This window comes from Lissotriton helveticus, chromosome 2_1 (assembly GCF_964261635.1).
Source record: "Lissotriton helveticus chromosome 2_1, aLisHel1.1, whole genome shotgun sequence".
In the NCBI taxonomy this organism is placed as follows: Eukaryota; Metazoa; Chordata; class Amphibia; order Caudata; family Salamandridae; genus Lissotriton; species Lissotriton helveticus.
This window is the reverse complement of record NC_136059.1, coordinates 908,487,052-908,504,171: the sequence shown is the minus strand read 5'-3', so window position 1 is coordinate 908,504,171 and position 17,120 is coordinate 908,487,052. Positions and strand designations below refer to the sequence as shown.

At 47.2% G+C, this 17,120-nt stretch overlaps 1 protein-coding gene across 1 annotated transcript in view; it reads left to right on the top strand.

Annotated features, from left to right (window-relative positions):
* Positions 1–16,452, top strand: part of LOC144818325 (uncharacterized) — a 557,334-nt gene extending 540,882 nt beyond the window's left edge. Inside the window, exon 11 of the mRNA XM_078675638.1 lies at positions 16,246–16,452. The gene's annotated coding sequence lies outside the window, so the exon portion shown is untranslated. The remainder of the gene's footprint in view (positions 1–16,245) is intronic.
* Positions 16,453–17,120: the final 668 nt, after the last annotated feature.

Genomic DNA, 17,120 nt, shown 5'->3' with positions numbered 1-17,120 from the left:
ACTTTACCATTAAAAAGGATTTTAAATTATGATTCATTTGAGACCAAACATGTCTTTTCTACCTGCTCATAATGAAAAGTTAACACTTATTAAATGTAATAAGGTAACACAATGGTATCCTACAGGAGAGGTAGTCCTTGCAGTAGTGAAAAACAAATCTAAGAGTGTTACACTACCAGGACATGTAAACTTAAGAGTAACTGTCCAACATGTTATATATACAGCACCCTGCCCTAAGGGCTAATCTGAAAGAAACAGGTTAGTATTAAATTCCTTACCTTAGAATACCCCCAGGCGTCAGACTGGATCCGGAAACTTTTGCGTAGCTGTACCCTTGCGCGTCGGTAGGTGTCTTCTGTGGCTCCGCGTCCGTTGTCGCCGGGATGACGTCACCGGAGTACTTAGACGCCGATGGGAGACTTTACTTCTATGATCTGGCCCCATCATTTGACCCTGCATTCCAGGAGATGGGTGGCGAGGAGGATTGGGAGGGGTCTGAGGACCCTCTGGCACGGGACTGCCAGTCTTATCAGGACTGGACAGGTGAGCTTGGGGACGTCAGTGGTCTGGACACTTCGCCAGACACTGGTTTTGTCTCACCTCCTACCGTGGCTACGGAGGAGGGGGTAGCCTATAGTGTGGTGTTGCGTGGGCGGCCAAGGCCTTATCCCCTCACTGAGGTCCTTAACCACTTGAACGCTATGGGGATTTTTCCCCTGTGCTGTAAATACAGGAACACCATTATTCATGACGAGCTGGGCTCGTCATCAGTGTAGCAGGAGGCTACTGCATGACGAGCCCAGCTCGTCATGAGCGTGGAAGGGGTTAAACCGCAAGCAAGCTCTTCGGAGCCTCTGTTGCCGTTTAATGAGGCCTTGTCTGACGTTCTTCTTGGCACCTGGTCCAGGCCCGCTACAGGTCCTCCTGTAGATAGGAACGTGGCCAGACGCCACCGCCCGGCTCCGGGCGACCCTTGCTTCCTGGCCACCCACCCCAGCCCCGAGAGCCTGGTCATACAGGCCTCTAACTCCCAGACCGCATTCCCGACGGCTCCCCCCGATCGGGAATGCAAGAGGTACGAACAATATGGCAAAACGATGTTCTCCTCCCTGAGTTTGGGCTTGCGGTCAGTCAACACCACGTGCCTCTTGGGCCGTTATACCCACTCTCTATGGGACATGGTCGCGGACGTGCTGCCACAATGTCCGGAGGAGGCCCGGACTAAACTCGCCCAAGCCCTTGCGGAGGGTCGAGATGCGGCACGGTACTCCATCAGATGTGGACTGGATATCACGGACTCGCTGGGTAGAGCGATGGCAACGACGGTGGCGATTCATCGCCACGCCTGGCTTAGGTCTGCCAACTTTTCGGCTGATGTCCAAAACACCCTTATGGACATGCCGTTTGATGGCCATCGCCTCTTTGGCGACAAGGCAGACAGTGCACTTGAGCGCTTTAAGGACTCCAGGGCTAAGGCCAAGTCCTTGGGCCTGTCGGCCCGCGCCAGCAATCTATTGCCTTTCGCCCCTTTCGTGACCAAGGATGGGGTGCCCCCACATGTCATGCCAGCCATGGGCCTCAGACTAACATCCAGCTTGGTGGCGGACGTGGTAACCGCCGTGGCGGTGCCCGGGGACAACGGCGCGGCCAGTCCACATCCACCCCTGCAGCATCCTAGTCCGAGCTTTCAGGCCCACGGGACGCCAGTGGGGGGCAGGGTTCGCCATCGCTTCCTCCATTGGCGCAACATCACATCGGACAGGTGGGTGCTGCAACTCGTCCGAAGGGGCTACTCCCTCCCCTTCGAGGCGACCCCTCCAGCCATGCCACCGCAGTACCACCGCGTGTCAGGGGATCACTTGAATCTTCTGCGAGAGGAAGTTTCGGCCCTCTTGGCCAAGGGGGCCATCGAGCGTGTTCCTGGGCCAGAAGTAGGGTGTGGTTGTTACTCCCACTACTTTCTGGTTCCCAAGAAGGTCAAAGGGGGCCTACGCCCTATCTTGGACCTGCGGAACGTCAACGGCTTCCACTGGAAGGAGAGGTTCAAGATGCTGACACTGGCTCAGGTCTTAGCTGCCCTGGACCCAGGAGATTGGATGGTAGCGTTGGACTTGCAGGACGCTTATTTCCACATCCCCGTCCTGCCGGCCCACCAGCGCTACCTACGGTTCATGGTAGGCCACGAGCACTTTCAATTTACTGTGCTCCCCTTCGGCCTTACCAGCGCCCCACAGGTGTTCACGAAGGTGGTGGCGGTGGTCGCAGCTCATCTGCGCAGGTTAGGGGTGTCAGTCTTCCCCTACCTCGATGACTGGTTGTTGAAGGCGGGCTCGCCACAGACAGTCGTCAGCCACCTCCAGACTACGGCCGACCTCCTGCACCTGCTGGGGTTCTCCATCAATGTGCCGAAGTCGCACCTGTGTCCCTCTCAGAAGCTCCTCTTCATGGGAGCGGTTCTAGACTCGGCCCAGTTTTGGGTTTATCCTCCCGAACAGCGGGTTCGAGATATTCAGGCTCTGATTCCGATCTTTCAGCCTTTATCCTGGACGCTACGGCTTCTGGGGCTGATGGCCTCCTGGATCCTTCTGGTGCATCATGCCCGGTGGCGAATGCGGACTCTGCAGTGGGACCTGAAGTTTTCAGTGGGCCCAGCATCAGGGCAACTTGTCCGACCATGTCTTGATCTCAGAGGGCACTGCAAGAAAGTTGCGGTGGTGGCTCACGGGCCGCGATTGGGTCAGCGGCAGATCCCCTCCCCCTTCCCCATCCGGAGCACGTAGTTGTGACGGACGCGTCCCTCCAGGGCTGGGGAGGCCACATGGGAGAGGCGGAGATCGGAGGCCTCTGGTCTCCGGCGGAGTCCTGGCTCCATATCAACCTTCTGGAGCTGCGGGCGATCCGACTTGCACTGAAGGCATTCCTCCCCTCTGTTCGCAGGAGTGTAGTGCAGATGTTCACGGTCAACACCACCGCCATGTGGTACTGCAACAAACAGGGCGGGGTGGGGTCGTGGACCCTATGCCAGGAGGCTCTGCACCTCTGACAGTGGCTGGCACATCAGGGCGTGACCCTGGTGGTTCAACACCTGGCAGGTTCCCTGAACGCCAGGGCGGACGAACTCAGCCGTCGGTGCATGATGGATCACGAATAGCGTCTGAACTCAGACGTGGCGCAAGGCCTCTTTCAGCAGTGGGGAGAGCCTTGGTTAGATCTATTCGCCACAGAAGAGAACGCGCAATGTCATCAGTTCTGTGCGTTGGAATTTCCAAGGCGGCACTCGCTCAGAGACGCTTTTCGCCGCGAGTGGAGTTGCGGTCTGTCGTACGCCTTTCCGCCTATACCACTTCTGCCCAGAGTGCTGAAGAAGATCAGGCGCGACCGGGCCCAAGTCATCCTTGTGGCTCCGGACTGGGCACGGAGGTTCTGGTATCCCGAGCTACTCAGCATGTCTGTCAATCCCCCGATTCGTCTGCCCCTCCAGGAGGACCTTCTGTCGCAGCAGCAGGGGACGGTCCTCCACCCGAACCTGTCCAGTCTCCACTTACATGCGTGGAGATTGAGCGGCGGCAGTTGAGGCCATTTGACTTGCCTCCTGAAGTCTGTGATGTCATTCTGGCAGCCAGGGGTCCCTCCACAAAATCGGTATACGCCTGCAGGTGGAACAAGTTTGTGGCATGGTGCACAGCAAAGGCTGTGGATCCCCTTTTCTGCCCCTCTTTCAGAGGTTCATCTCTTTCTTCTTTCTCTTGCCCAGCAGGGCTCTGCTCTGGGCACTCTGAAGGGCTACCTCTCGGCCATTTCCGCCTTCTTAAGGATACCTGATCAGCACTCTTTGTTCAAATCCCCAGTTGTAAATAGGTTTTTGAAGGGCATCACCCATATGTTTCCTCCAGTTCCTTTCGTGATGCCTCAGTGGGACTTGAACCTTGTTCTAACTTATATGATGTGCGCTTCCTTTGAGCCACTTCATAACTGTCCTCTTCACCTTCTTACTCTGAAGACCGCCTTCCTGGTTGCCATCACCTCTGTGAGTGAGCTCCTGGCCCTTTCTTCTAAACCTCCTTTCCTTTCAGTCCATCCGGACAAAGTTGTGTTGCGGACGCGACCCTTTTTCCTGCCCAAGGTAGTCACAGCCTTTCACATCGGGCAGTCCATCACTTTGCCCACCTTCTTTCTGCCTCCGCATCCCTCGAAAGAGGAAGAGAGGCTCCACCGTCTGGACCTAAAACGTGCGCTCTCATTCTATTTGGATCACACACGCCAGTTCCGGGTGGATGACCAACTCTTTGTTGGTTACTTGGGCGCTAAGAAGGGACGGGCGGTGCACAAACTAACCATTTCTCGATGGGTCGTCTTGTGCATCAAGGCTTGTTACTCTTTAGCTCGAAAGGAGCCTCCTGTGGGGCTTAGTGCCCATTCCACACGGGCCACGGTGGCTACTACTGCCCTGGGCCAGGGAATCCCCTTGCAGGACATCTGTCAGGCAGCTACGTGGGCCTCGCTGTACACGTTCGCAAGACACTACTGCCTGGACAGCCAAGTCCGGAGAGATGGCTTTTTCGGCCGTTCCGTTCGCCAGGACTTTCTGGTGTGATTATTGGTTCGCAGACCCACCACCGGGGTTGGTATTGCTGGGGTATCTACTCTAAGGTAAGGAATCTAATACTAACCTGTTTCTTTCAGATGTGCAAGTTACTTACCTTCGGTAACGATATATCTGTAAGAAACAGTAGTTAGTATTAGATTCCTTACCTTAGAATACCCCCTGGCGTCAGACTGGATCTGGAAACTTTTGCATAGCAGTACCCTTGCGCGTCGGTAGGCGTCTGTGGCTCTGCGTCCGTCGTCGTTGGGCCTACCTTAGGGGTGAATTATATGTATTAAAAACTTAGATCTAGGCTTGGCAAAAGGGTTATTTTCTAAAGTCGAATTGACAATTAAAACTTTACGCAGGCTGCAATGACAGGCTTGAGACATGTTTTTTATGGCTACTTAAGTGGATGGCACAATAAGTGCATAAGCCCACTAGTAGCATTTAATTTACAGGCCCTGGGTAGTACCACTTTACTAGGGACTTTTAAGTAGGGGTTGACGGTTAACTTCGCTGGCGGAATTTGCAACGTTTTGCCCGCTTCGCGTAGAGCACAGAGTTCTGAAAAACTCCATGAAGCGGTGCAGAGTTTTTCCTCTCATGGCTCGGCAACAAGGGAAAATCATTCGCTAGACCACCTCACGGTGAGATCTTTCAACGCAGATGGTCACAGCCGGTACCTACCATTCACATTGAGAAACCTGCTGCTCGCATTGAGGAAGCTGCCGCTCCAGCAGGTCGCTACCGCTCACGGTGAGAAACCTGCTGCTCGCGTTGAGGAAGCTGCCGCTCCAGAAGTACATCTGCTCGAATGGCAGAAAGAAACAGCGCCTTCTTGTGCGGCACGTGATGCCGTTTGCTGCTCTGCACCAAGAAACCAAACACAAATAAATAAGCTGTGTGGTCTGTATTCTGTGCCCACTGTCTTCGTAAGGAAGTTTAATAAAGATAAAGATGACACCCACTGCGGAGTGTACGTTCTTTGTGAACTTTCTACATGTCAGTAATTTAAATTAATTTGCAATCGGCAAACACTGTGCCTTTTTCATCCATCCGAACATTGTGCATAAAAAGGACCTATGTACACCGTGTGCTCGTTCATTATGGTAACAAAAATCAGTTATGCATAAGATGAAAGTACACTTGCTAAAATCTGTTTAAAATGGTCTTCGGTACACTTAAATTTCATCGTAATGTCAGTGCTTGAAACGAAGTCCTCGCACTGAAGGCAGTCTTCATATTTGTTATTTAACATCCATATTTCCAAGCTGGACTTTTAAACAAAACGTAACATGACGTTTCGTTTAATTATATCATTTTTCAATATAATGAAGTGTTCCAAAACTTATACTTGAAGAAAATGTTATTAGAGCAAGAATCCTCTTGATATACACATGTGCTGCTTTACTGCTCTGCAGTGGTACTGAGGTTTCTTATTTTAATAATTCTGTTTTCGGACTCATTCTGCTCGTTTAACATGAGGTGAAGACAGCACTGCTAATAATTTCATAACGAGATAGTTCAGACACGCCTTGTCAGACAACATTTTAATCAATACAATTTTACTAAAATGTCACCGTTTGAAATTAGACTTATTGCACTCTGGTCAGTCATTCGGTGTATCGCTTGGTTTGCAAATCACCACAACTAGGTTGTTCAAAGCATCATAGCATGCTGTACAACAGTAACTTGAAAAAAGTGTTACATGACTTGCCATTTCGTTCCATTTTCCAGTACATTAACGGGCATTTAGATTTTAAGAAAGTATTACCAGAACAAAAGCTACCTTAGCAGAAAGAGGTGCTCTTTTCTCAGCAATGAAACAATAACTACTTATTTCAAGGTTTTTTACTGGGCTGCTGCTGCTCGATCAAAGTGCATTGAATACTGCTAACACCTTTAAACCAGTCGAATTCCCTCACGGGCGCTGTCATTACATTGATTTGATGGTTAACTTGGATAAGAGTGTTCTCTGCGCAGTTGGCACTGCATCCATTATAGATGAGTGGATTCCCAACACAGTAAGTGAGCCATAAATAGTCCCCATTCACCAATATAAATTGTATAACTGCACAAGCTCTTGTGGACTGATGCAATATTTGTAAGACACGTCTTACCTAGTATATGGTAGAATGTGTGAATAGGACCCCTCAATGTAATACTGCAAGTGAGCTGCAATACTCATTGTGCCACCCACTACAACTGCCCTAAAAACTATGTCTGCCCTTGCAGCCTGTGTACAGTTTACGCTGCAATTTCTAGCCGGCATAATAAACCTTTTGCCAGGTGTAAACTTCCTTTTTAATACTTAGAAATCACCCCAATGCATGCACTAACAGCTGATAGGGCAGGATGCCTTGTATTTAGAAAGTAGGATATGTATATTTCATGTAACAGGTACTTAATTCATTTTGGGAGCAGCCAAAGAGATAATTCTCCCACTCATTTCATCCTAATTTAAAAATCCTATTTAATGGTAAAGTCTGATTTTACTATTGTGTATTATAGTATTATTTTGGAAATTACATATTTAGAAATTTGGTATTTACCGGTCTATATTTTCTAGGACCTTTCTGTAAGTGGCCCGTTGCTGTGGTGCTGGTGATGGCTCCCCCACTGGGAAATGTGTATAAGGGTCAAACATTGGGCAAAGGGACCTGTATGCAGAGGAGAATGAGTCTTTATAACAATGGCTAGTAAGCAGCTTTGCCTTTGCCCTGATTGGATTGCACTTCAAAGGATAGCCTAGGGGTTGTACCCATCTTTTCCTGACTTCAGAGGAAGCCTACTCGGTCACTGAATATATAGCTCACACCTGGGCTAGCCTGCTCGTTGTTTCACTAGACACACCAGAGCCAAATCCAAAGGGAAGAGAGGAAATAATGTGAACCAGTTTTAGGGTTATACAAAGGGGGATTCCCCCACCCATAGGCTGGCACTGGGTAAACAAAGTGTCACCCGCAGAGCCTGAAATCAGAATACTCCTGGACATGAAAAGAGTTAGAAGGACTGACTTGCTATCTAAAGAAGGATAATTGGACCTGCTTGCCTTGAATCCACGTCATCCAAAAGTGACTCTAGGGGTCAGATGGCTGACCACCTGTTTCAGCGACAGGGACACAACAAGGTTGCAGAAGCCATTCCTGCTTTTCATCTGACTAGACCCAACTATACCTGACTGGGCCCCTCTGTTGGCCTATGTGGAAGTGAGTCCAGACCCCCAAGTGCGGTCCTAAAGTCCTGGCCCTTGACTAGCCAGAGTGTACTTCTCCCTGCTTAACTGAGGTTTTACCGGGTCCCGTTGCAGAGCCTTGCTGTGCTGCACCTGATCAGCACCTTCACTGGATCCAACGCAGAGCCTTGCATCGCAACAGTGTGAAGCGCTGGTCTGGTGGCTGAACTGGTTTGACGTCGAGCCTTGCATCCAACAAGCAGCGCAGACCCTACACTAAGGACAGAAGGGTGTGCCTCCTGCCCCGGCCACGTTGCATCGCAGTCAGGCGGAACTTGTCATTTTATCTCAGTCTTATGTTGTGTTTTCACTTTATTGCTTTGTAAAAGGTGCACAAATCCTTTACAGATTGCCTTTAAATTGAGCCTGACTGCTTTTGTGGCAAGCTATCAGAGGGTTACGTGCAGGCTTATTTAGTGAATTTTGTGATGCACCCTGGCAAAGATTGTGGTTATTTAAAGTGGGTTCTTCTCACCCCTTCAACTAATTATCCAATTTCTTACAATAATTATTTACTTAGAAGACACTAAGTGTATCTGCATAAATGACAACAGTAACTGGTATACTGGTGGGCACCTCGTGTCCTGTAACAATTTTTGGTACTGTCCTACCTGTAATTATATTTTTGTAATGTATCCCTGAATGTGCATCACGTCATAGAGAAGACACATGATGAAATACTGCTTCCTCAATATGGTTTACATAAAGCCAAGTGGCTGATGTGCCCAACTGTTTTGATTGGCATGAAGGAGATGGAGAAAGGATTGCTGATACCGCATTCAATACCTGATGAATGTATTGAACAATTATTGAGAGAAAGTGGAGATTCTGAAATTACCGAACATTCTATGTAGTGTCTGTACTATGCAAATTAAATAAATTGGTTATGAGTGACCATATTTCCATGATCACAGCATATTATAAACCGGATGTCATGGAAAAGGGTAATTAAATGTGAAATTAAAGACTGGAAAATAGTTGGGGTGTGGGTTCGCATTGGAATAATTAGGGCACAGTGCCCTGTCGCAATCTTGACTATATCAAAGAGAAATTAGGTTGTGTTAATGTCTCTGGAACTGGTATTGCTGAAGAATATGTCTCACTGCAAATTCCTCACCCTTAGAATATCAGTAAGCACCAAATTGAATCTGGAAGCTTTTATAGTAGCGCTCACACACACTTTTGTTCTGTCCCACAAGTGACGAAGAAGAGCCGCATATAAGCGCCACCCTTGTGCGTGGACATCCGTTTCTTTCTTTCCCCACCTTTGAATGCAGATCCTGGGCTCTGCTTCCTTTACCATCAGTTAACCAGTCTTCCAATCTGAATTCCAGTGTGCAAGTGAAGTTGGTCTGTCCTAAAACTACAAGGTTGAACCTATTCTGTGTTTTCGTAAACAAATGTTTGTGACAGAACTACACAAGGTGTGCCGCCTGGTATTTGGGCTCGGGGCAAGAATACAAGTTTTGCGTGGAATGTGCCCTCATGCACAGAAAGGCGATTCGAGACTGTGAAGCAAAGCTGTACGTCGCCGAACATTGCAAGAAACCACGAAAGTTATGCTCCTCCTCTTTGTCAATAGGGCAGACCCATTCCCGATCTCAGGGCTGACCCCTCGACTAGACCTGTTTGTTTTCATGGTCATCTGGTAAAATAGAAGGCAGAGAAGCGGGACTCATCCCGCCACTCTCTGTCTAAAGAGAAGTTCAGGGGGTCAAAGTTCCACTCAATCTCTCTCCCGATTGAGGAGCCCATTCCACTTTTTCTTTTTACCTTTGTTTTGCAAGAGAATAACTACATTTACACTGGGTACCCCCGCACCCAAATCAAAGCCTTCCCCCCCCCCCCCTCTCCCCCAGACTGTACAAGCAAAATAGCCTATGAGAGAACACCCAAATGTCCATAGAGTGCCGCTTGGAGGTTGGTCTTTGTCACCACACAGTATGGAGTGCACCTCTTCCAAACATATCAAAGATAAAAAAAAACGAACCACAAACTCCCATCCCTCCACCCACCCACCCTGGAACTGGTGTGCCCTGTCTTTTCAGGGACCCGGTCTGGGAGCGATCAATTGATAGCCCCTTAGGTAGCTTCTGTGACCCGGAGGAGTCGAAGATATTTCAGGCAGGTCCTTTCATTCAACTCTGTAGCCAACAGGGACACCAGGGGCTGCCAGGTAGCCTGAAAACTCTCCTCAGAATTCGAAACAGAAGCCTGTATCCTTTCCATTCCTAAAATATACCACAGCTTGTGTAGCCATCCTGTGTATGTCAGTCGGGGCTGTGTCCCCCAATGTGATAGGATTTGTTGGACTGCTGTCCCTAATGCCAATCCTATTTGCTTCCCTCCGAGAGATTTCAAAGGGTAAGTTATCGGGTTGGGCATTCCCAGCACCGCGTAAGCCGGAAATCGCGGTATTTCAGTTTCAAACTGTCTGTCGATGTCATCTAGTATCTTGTTCCAGTAACCCGTCAGTTCCCTGCAATTCCATAACAAATGTGTTGGTGTGCTCTCCTCCTTGCATCCCCGCCAGAACCTCGGGCTGTGCTCCGGATTCCCTTTGTGCAAGCGGGCTGGCGTCAAGTACCAATAGGTAGCTACCTTGACCGCTGACTCCCTGCTGATGGTGTTGCGAGACGTATGATTGGCTCTGTAATAAATGTACCGCCACTCTTTCTCTGTAAGCTCCCTCCCCAATTCCTTCGCCCACCGTTTCTGGCCGGCAGAGGGATGCGAGGAGGTCAGCGGTCTCAGCATGTTGTACAATTCAGAGATCATTTTATTATCTGAATGTTTCGTCAACAGCCATTTTTCGTATTTAGTGAGTTTCCTGCTCACTTTAGCCGTACTTTTGGATGAAGGAGCCAGTGATGAAGTTGGAAGTATTGGAACCAACCGGAGTACGGAATGGCATACAATTGTTGGCCCTCCGAAAACGGGCTGACCCCATCCAAGTCAAATAAGTACCCCGCAGATCTGCACTCCGAGTCGCGCCACCCTGCGAAGACTTTGTCATTTGTGCCCGGGCTAAACTCCTGATTATCAAATAGAAGAGTAAGTGGTGAGGGGAAGGACGTCAATCCTCGTCTGACGGCCACCCCATCACACACCCTCAGCAAGGAGTTTGTGATGGGAGAGCCCATGAGATTCGGTGGTCAATCCACCTTCTTCAAGAAGGGAACTTTCCATAGGGAGAGTTTCGCCAGTGCTCTGTCCTGGAGCAGCCACCTCTTTTCCGATTCCGGACGGCTCCACTCTACCAGGTTTCTGAGCTGCGCCACCCTAAAATACTCCTGAACATTCGGGATCCCCAACCCTCCTTCCTCTAGTGGTCTATGGGCAAGATCCCTGCGTAGACGAGGTCGCGCCCCGCCCATACGCACTTTTCTTTTTAAAAAAAAGTTTTTATTGAGAGTTTAATCATTGCCATATACAGTATTACATTCCTCCAGTCAGGTTATTGCCACCGGATCTGTCATGTGAGCCGCAAGACCCCCTATCATGCTCCACAACAACTCGGGTGCCAACTTTCATACTGTCTCCACTATATGCACCGGTCACTTCTATATCGAGGCAAGTTTCAAATTCGCCAGAAGTGTCTGACGCCTATATCAACCCAAATTGAAGACACACTCTTACTCCAGTTTAGGTCACCCATTTTCCATACAATCTGATTCCTACAAAACGCTTATGCTACCATGGAGCTGCCCTCATTTGCTCCAGCACCTTTTCCCTCCAACCATATTTTCCACCACTTAGAGATAGTTCACCCCCACAATCTATATATGGATTTACATGAGGCATTGGGCATGGCTTGATACTGCCTGATACAGGGCCGATTTTCGCCATTGGACCACCAACAGAAGAGAGAGCTTCCTTTGCCGTAGTAATCAGATGTGCTGCTGAGGTCCTGGATTTACAACTTCATTATGAGATTAAAACCGATGTGTTAACTGAAGTTTTTCATCCTGGGCCATCTACTTTTGAGACCTTACTGCCGTTCAATGGAGCTGTAACTGATAACCTTGCTCTTGCCCACCACGACAAGGGACCAGACTCCGCAGAGCAGCACCTGGCCATCCTTATTTTGTAACGCGGCATCCTATGCATAAAAGTTGCTTCAGAAAGGTGAATCCTAATTTGTTCCTCAGAACCCCCCACCTCTAGGCAGGCAATTGAAAAGGATTGAGGTGTTCGAGTTATGCATGTTTTCTACAGTCAGCCTAGCCTTGGGATCAGTCAGTGCCAGTTACCTATTGGGCTGTTTTACGTATGCTCTCTGAGACGTGGCCAACGAGTTCTTGCTGGCAACTATATGTATATTTTGGTCTGACCTGGACCCTACTGACAATTAGGGGCAAGCATTTGGTACTAGTGGGGTACTCTGGCGCCAGGCGTGTATGAGAGCCACAGGTTTTTCTGGAGATGTGCAGGCATCCCTGATAGATATGCTTTTTTGATGGATCCCACCTTTTGTCAAAAAAGCTGATTCCACCTTGGATTGCATCTAAGAAAGCCGGGCCACGGCACACCCTTTAGGCCTTTCATAACCTTCCAGACAATTACCTCAGTTTCGGTCCTTCTTGGGTTACTACAGAGGTTTGCACTCCTACCTTCTGCAGTCACCTCGGTCCTTTCATGGCTGGGGATCCAGTAGACAACGTTTGGTTCACCAGGGGCACTAACCTTCCCAGGCCCCCTCCCCTGCGGTATTAGCCTCCATGCCACTTTAGTTTGCCTTTAGCAGCACACAACCATTCTGTGGGAGGAAGGATTTGACATTTTCTCCCATGGTGGCAGTCCATCACATCAACAGATAGGTCCTCCAGATTGTCCAGCAAGGCTATGCCCTCCTGTTTCTTTCTGACGGACCACAGCTTCTGCTGCATTAGAGCGCCTCTTAGAGGAGCAGCTAATTATTTTACTTTAAAAGATGCAAGTTCTCCTGTCCAGAGGTACCATTGAGAAGGTGCTGGCCTTGGAAATAGGGACAGGATGCTGCTTACGCTATTTCTTTGTGCCGAAGAAGGATGAAGACTGTTGTCTTATTTAAGATCTTCGTCCTCTGAATGCGTTCCTATGGAAGGACGAAATCAAATGTTCTGCTAACCCTGATCTGAGCAACTGGATGGTAGCTTTGGAGCTGTGTAATCCATGCTTTATTGTGTTTTAGTCACTCAATTCCACAGACGTTACCTTAGGTTCAAGGTTCGCCACAAACCTTTTCAGTTTGCTATGCTCCCCTTCGGCCTTTCCAGCGACCCTCGGGGTTTGCAAAATTGATGGCTTTGTTTGCTGCCCATCTTTGGAGGTTGGGGATAGTAGTTTTCCCCTACCTCAACAACTGGCTGTTAAAGGCAGGCTTACCGCAGTCAGTCATACACCACCGTAAGACAACAGCAAACCTCCTGATATCGATTCAAGGTGTCACCTGACTCCTTCACAGAGATTTCTTTTATATGAGCTGTTCTAGACACTGTGAAGTTCAGGACCTTTCTCAGTTGCAACGAGGTCAGGACATTCAGCTATTCTCCAGATATTTCAGCCTCAATCCTGGATCTTGTGATAGTAGCTCTGAAGCTTCTTTGATTGTTGGGCTTAATGCTGCCTGCTTCTCCACTGTGCCAGGTGAAATATGCAGGCTCTGCAGTCAGATTTGAAGTCTCAATGGGCCCAGCACCAAGGGAACCTGGCGGAGGTCATCAAGCTTTCTGAGGAGAATGCAGAAGATATTCAGTGGTGACTGCTCGACCACAACCTGATCAGTGGCAAATCCCTCTCCCCTTTCTACCTAGACCTGACAGTGATGATGGATGCGTCACTGTTGGGTTGGGGAGGCCATCAGGGAGAGATCAGAAGGCTCTGGTCTCGGGCGGATACCTAGCTCCACATAATACTGTTAGAGCTGCAGGCCACCCACCTGACATTGATGTCCTTCCTGCCGTCCATCAGGGGAAGTGCCTTCATGTTTTGCGGCCTCGTGTGGAGAATACAGACCTTTTTCAAGCTAAACTGTTAGATGTTGAATTGTTTGTTCGTTTGGCCTTTGGCCCAGTAAGGTCTTGCAGTGCATACTATTAAATGTTATTTGTCAACCCTTTTGTCCTTTGTGCATCTATCAGATCAGCAGTCCTTATTTAAGACATCTGATGTGAAAGTTTATTAAAGGATTGAAATGCAACTTCCCTCCCAATCCATTTGTAATACCACAGTGGGACCTCAGTTTAGTCCTGATGTTCCTCATATGTAACCCCTTCAAACCATTACATAGCTGCTCGCTGCTTCTCCTGACTCTCAAAATTGTCTTCCACATTGTGATTACATGCGTGAACTCCAGGCTCTCTTGTTTAATCTGTCCTACACCACTTTTTCTGCAGAAACTAGTGTTGAGGACAAGGGCAACCTTTTTGCTAAATGCAGTGAATTGTCTTCAAATTGGTCAATCTATCACCGTCCCACTGTTCTTTGCTCCTCCTCACCTCTCGAAAGAGAAGGAGAGACCCCATTGACTGAACCACAAAAAAGCCTCATGGTTTTACATCGATCTTACCAATGACTATTGCATGAGCAGTCAGCTTTTTGTGGGGGTTTTTGGTGTTTGGGGCCAAGAAAGGAAAGGCTGTACAGAAAATAACTTGGTCAAGGTGAATAGTCCTCTGCGTTAAGATCTGCTGTGCGTTGGGCAAAAACAGAGCCAGTTCGACCAGGGCTAATTCTGCCACCACTGCTTTGATACATGGAGTGGCTGTCCTAGACACCTGTCATGCTGCAATGTGGGAGTCAGTGCACATGTTAACAAAGCACTATGGCCTTGACAGCTAGGTCTGATGGTCGCTAGTTCAGTCTGCATGATTTCTTTGGTCTGAGACCACTTCACACGCCATCTACTTGGGAAAGGAGTGCTTCGGTATCTGTACGAAAGGTGAGCAATTTGAAGTTAGAAGTATCCATCAGAATAACAAGTTACTTACCTTCAGTAGTACTTTTTCTGGTGCATACACCATCTAACTGAAGGTTCCTCAATGTCCTCTCCATTCTGTGGAGTAGTCTCTTCCCCATTTACAAAGGTCCCAAATTCTAGATCTACACACTGGTAACTCCAGTTATTTTTTGCTCCTATAGTCAAAAAAGAAACTTTTGTCGACGTGCAGGGATGGCGCTTATATGGGGCTCCACTCAGTCAATTTTGAGGCAGTACGAAGTCAACACGGAGCTGCAGGGCAACATCAAGCAGCGTGTTGAAGCACTGCTATGGAAACTTCCAGATACAGTATGTCATCTGAGGAATATAATTAAAGTGAGGGATCTGCAGTTGGATGAAGTATCCACCAGAAAGAGCGCTACTGAAGGGAAGTAATCTATTTACTATTACTTTGTTGGCATATGCAATCTTATCTCACGTGTTGTAGAATATAATTTAATCTCTGTAACAGGTTTTACAAAACATTAACCAATGGTGGTATAGACTTGAATATAAAAAATAATGTACAGTAAAATTGAAATTCACATTTTTTAATTTAAGGCATTTCTTACAGGGCATTATCCACCACAAAGAGCGTTACTGAAAGTAAATAACCTCTTTGATATTACTTTTTGACCTATGTCATTTTATCCCATGTGATGTATAATTTTGATCTCTGTAGACACTCGAAAGTAAAAAATAATGTACAGTAAAATAAAATACCCAATTTCATTTAAGGCGTTACTTATAGGGCCTTTATTTCAAAGTATAGACACAATAGAGAGCTACCACTTTCCCAACGTTTTACTGTAGACAATACTGTTGTTAACTTGGGATCATGCAATATGTACTTCTACTTCGACCATCAAAATTATCATTACTTCACCTTTTAAGATCAATTATTTAATTCTCAATCTGCATTTTTTAGTTCCTCCTTGTAACTGCACCACCCTTCAAGAGCTTTCTCTTCATCCTGTCCCGTGCACAGTATCTACTGGGATTAATTAAACATTTTTAACAAGTGGCAGTCTACTTTTTGTGCTCTTAGTTTTTCATTATTACTGCCTTCTGAACTTCTGCTTTAGAGAATAAAAAAAGAATCCCCTGTTTTGTCCTCTTTAAACTAAACAAGAAAAACCAACAAGCGCTTTCTCGATGGTGTTATTTCACTTTAAAATAACGAGTGCTTTATTTGAGTTCAAGAATTTAACTTCAATCCTTTAGAGGAATTAATGCTGTGAGTGTCTGTATTTGTTGAACTTGAACATAAATAAAGAATGTCGAGTTTCGGTAGCTTTGTTTTTATCTGCACTCGCTCCATTGTATGACTCTTTTTGAAAAAAAACACTTTGACACTGTGAGACAGTCTTAAAAATAATCGTTATAAGTGTACAATCTTAACACTGAATGTATATTTGATAACCCTTTAAGTGACATGTTTTCTTTTTTCGTTTATTTCAGCCTGCAAGATCTCGTTTCCTGAACACCTCTTTTGTCAAAATCACTTTTTTATTTTTAAATGTCCTGTCCAGTTTGATATTATTTCTTGTGAACTGGTATATATTTTATACTTTTGTGTTGAACAAGAATGAAAGTTGAGAATGATAACTAATGAGTAACCTTGCTCTGTTCTAGGTGAATAAAATACCCTTTGAATTGGGAATGTAATGGTGGTAGTTTGTGTCATTAAAAGTGTATAACAGTAGTTGATACATGGGTACTCTTACAACCGGCATTCCTCGCACAACATACAATACTGGAGTTGTGCCAAAAAATGACCAATGAATGTACCAGGTTAGTAATACCAGTGGTGCTTTTTTGTGATTTTCATAGGTGCTCTAGGCTGTGTCCCCTAACCTTACAGACTGACTGACTCCATGTCACTAAGGATACATTCGTTAGTCCTGGGCTCTTCTTTAATAACTTAAGATACTAACATTTTTCATTCTCATCAATAAATCTAATTGAACTAAACAACCATATTGTGATGGTTTGTGAAAGGAAAACTACAGGGCTGTAGCACTGCATCCATTTTACGATGGGGCATGATGCAGCCCAACATTTGTATTGGCCCGCGAAGAGCCTCTCCCTTAGTAGTGCGAGGGATGCAGAAAACCTTCACACTGCAGTGGATCTTCGCACTACAAATTCCCATCCATCTGCCTTAAGAGACAAGAACTGGATCGTAATACTTTGCGAAAAGTAGCAAATGCTTGATGGCGACCTTCATGGGACAACATGCCTCCATCCTGCATTCTCAGGGTGCATCTGTGCGATACTTGATCCTTAAAGAAACACAGGGGTCACACTCCAAGCTGTGTTAAAATGTTAGTGCA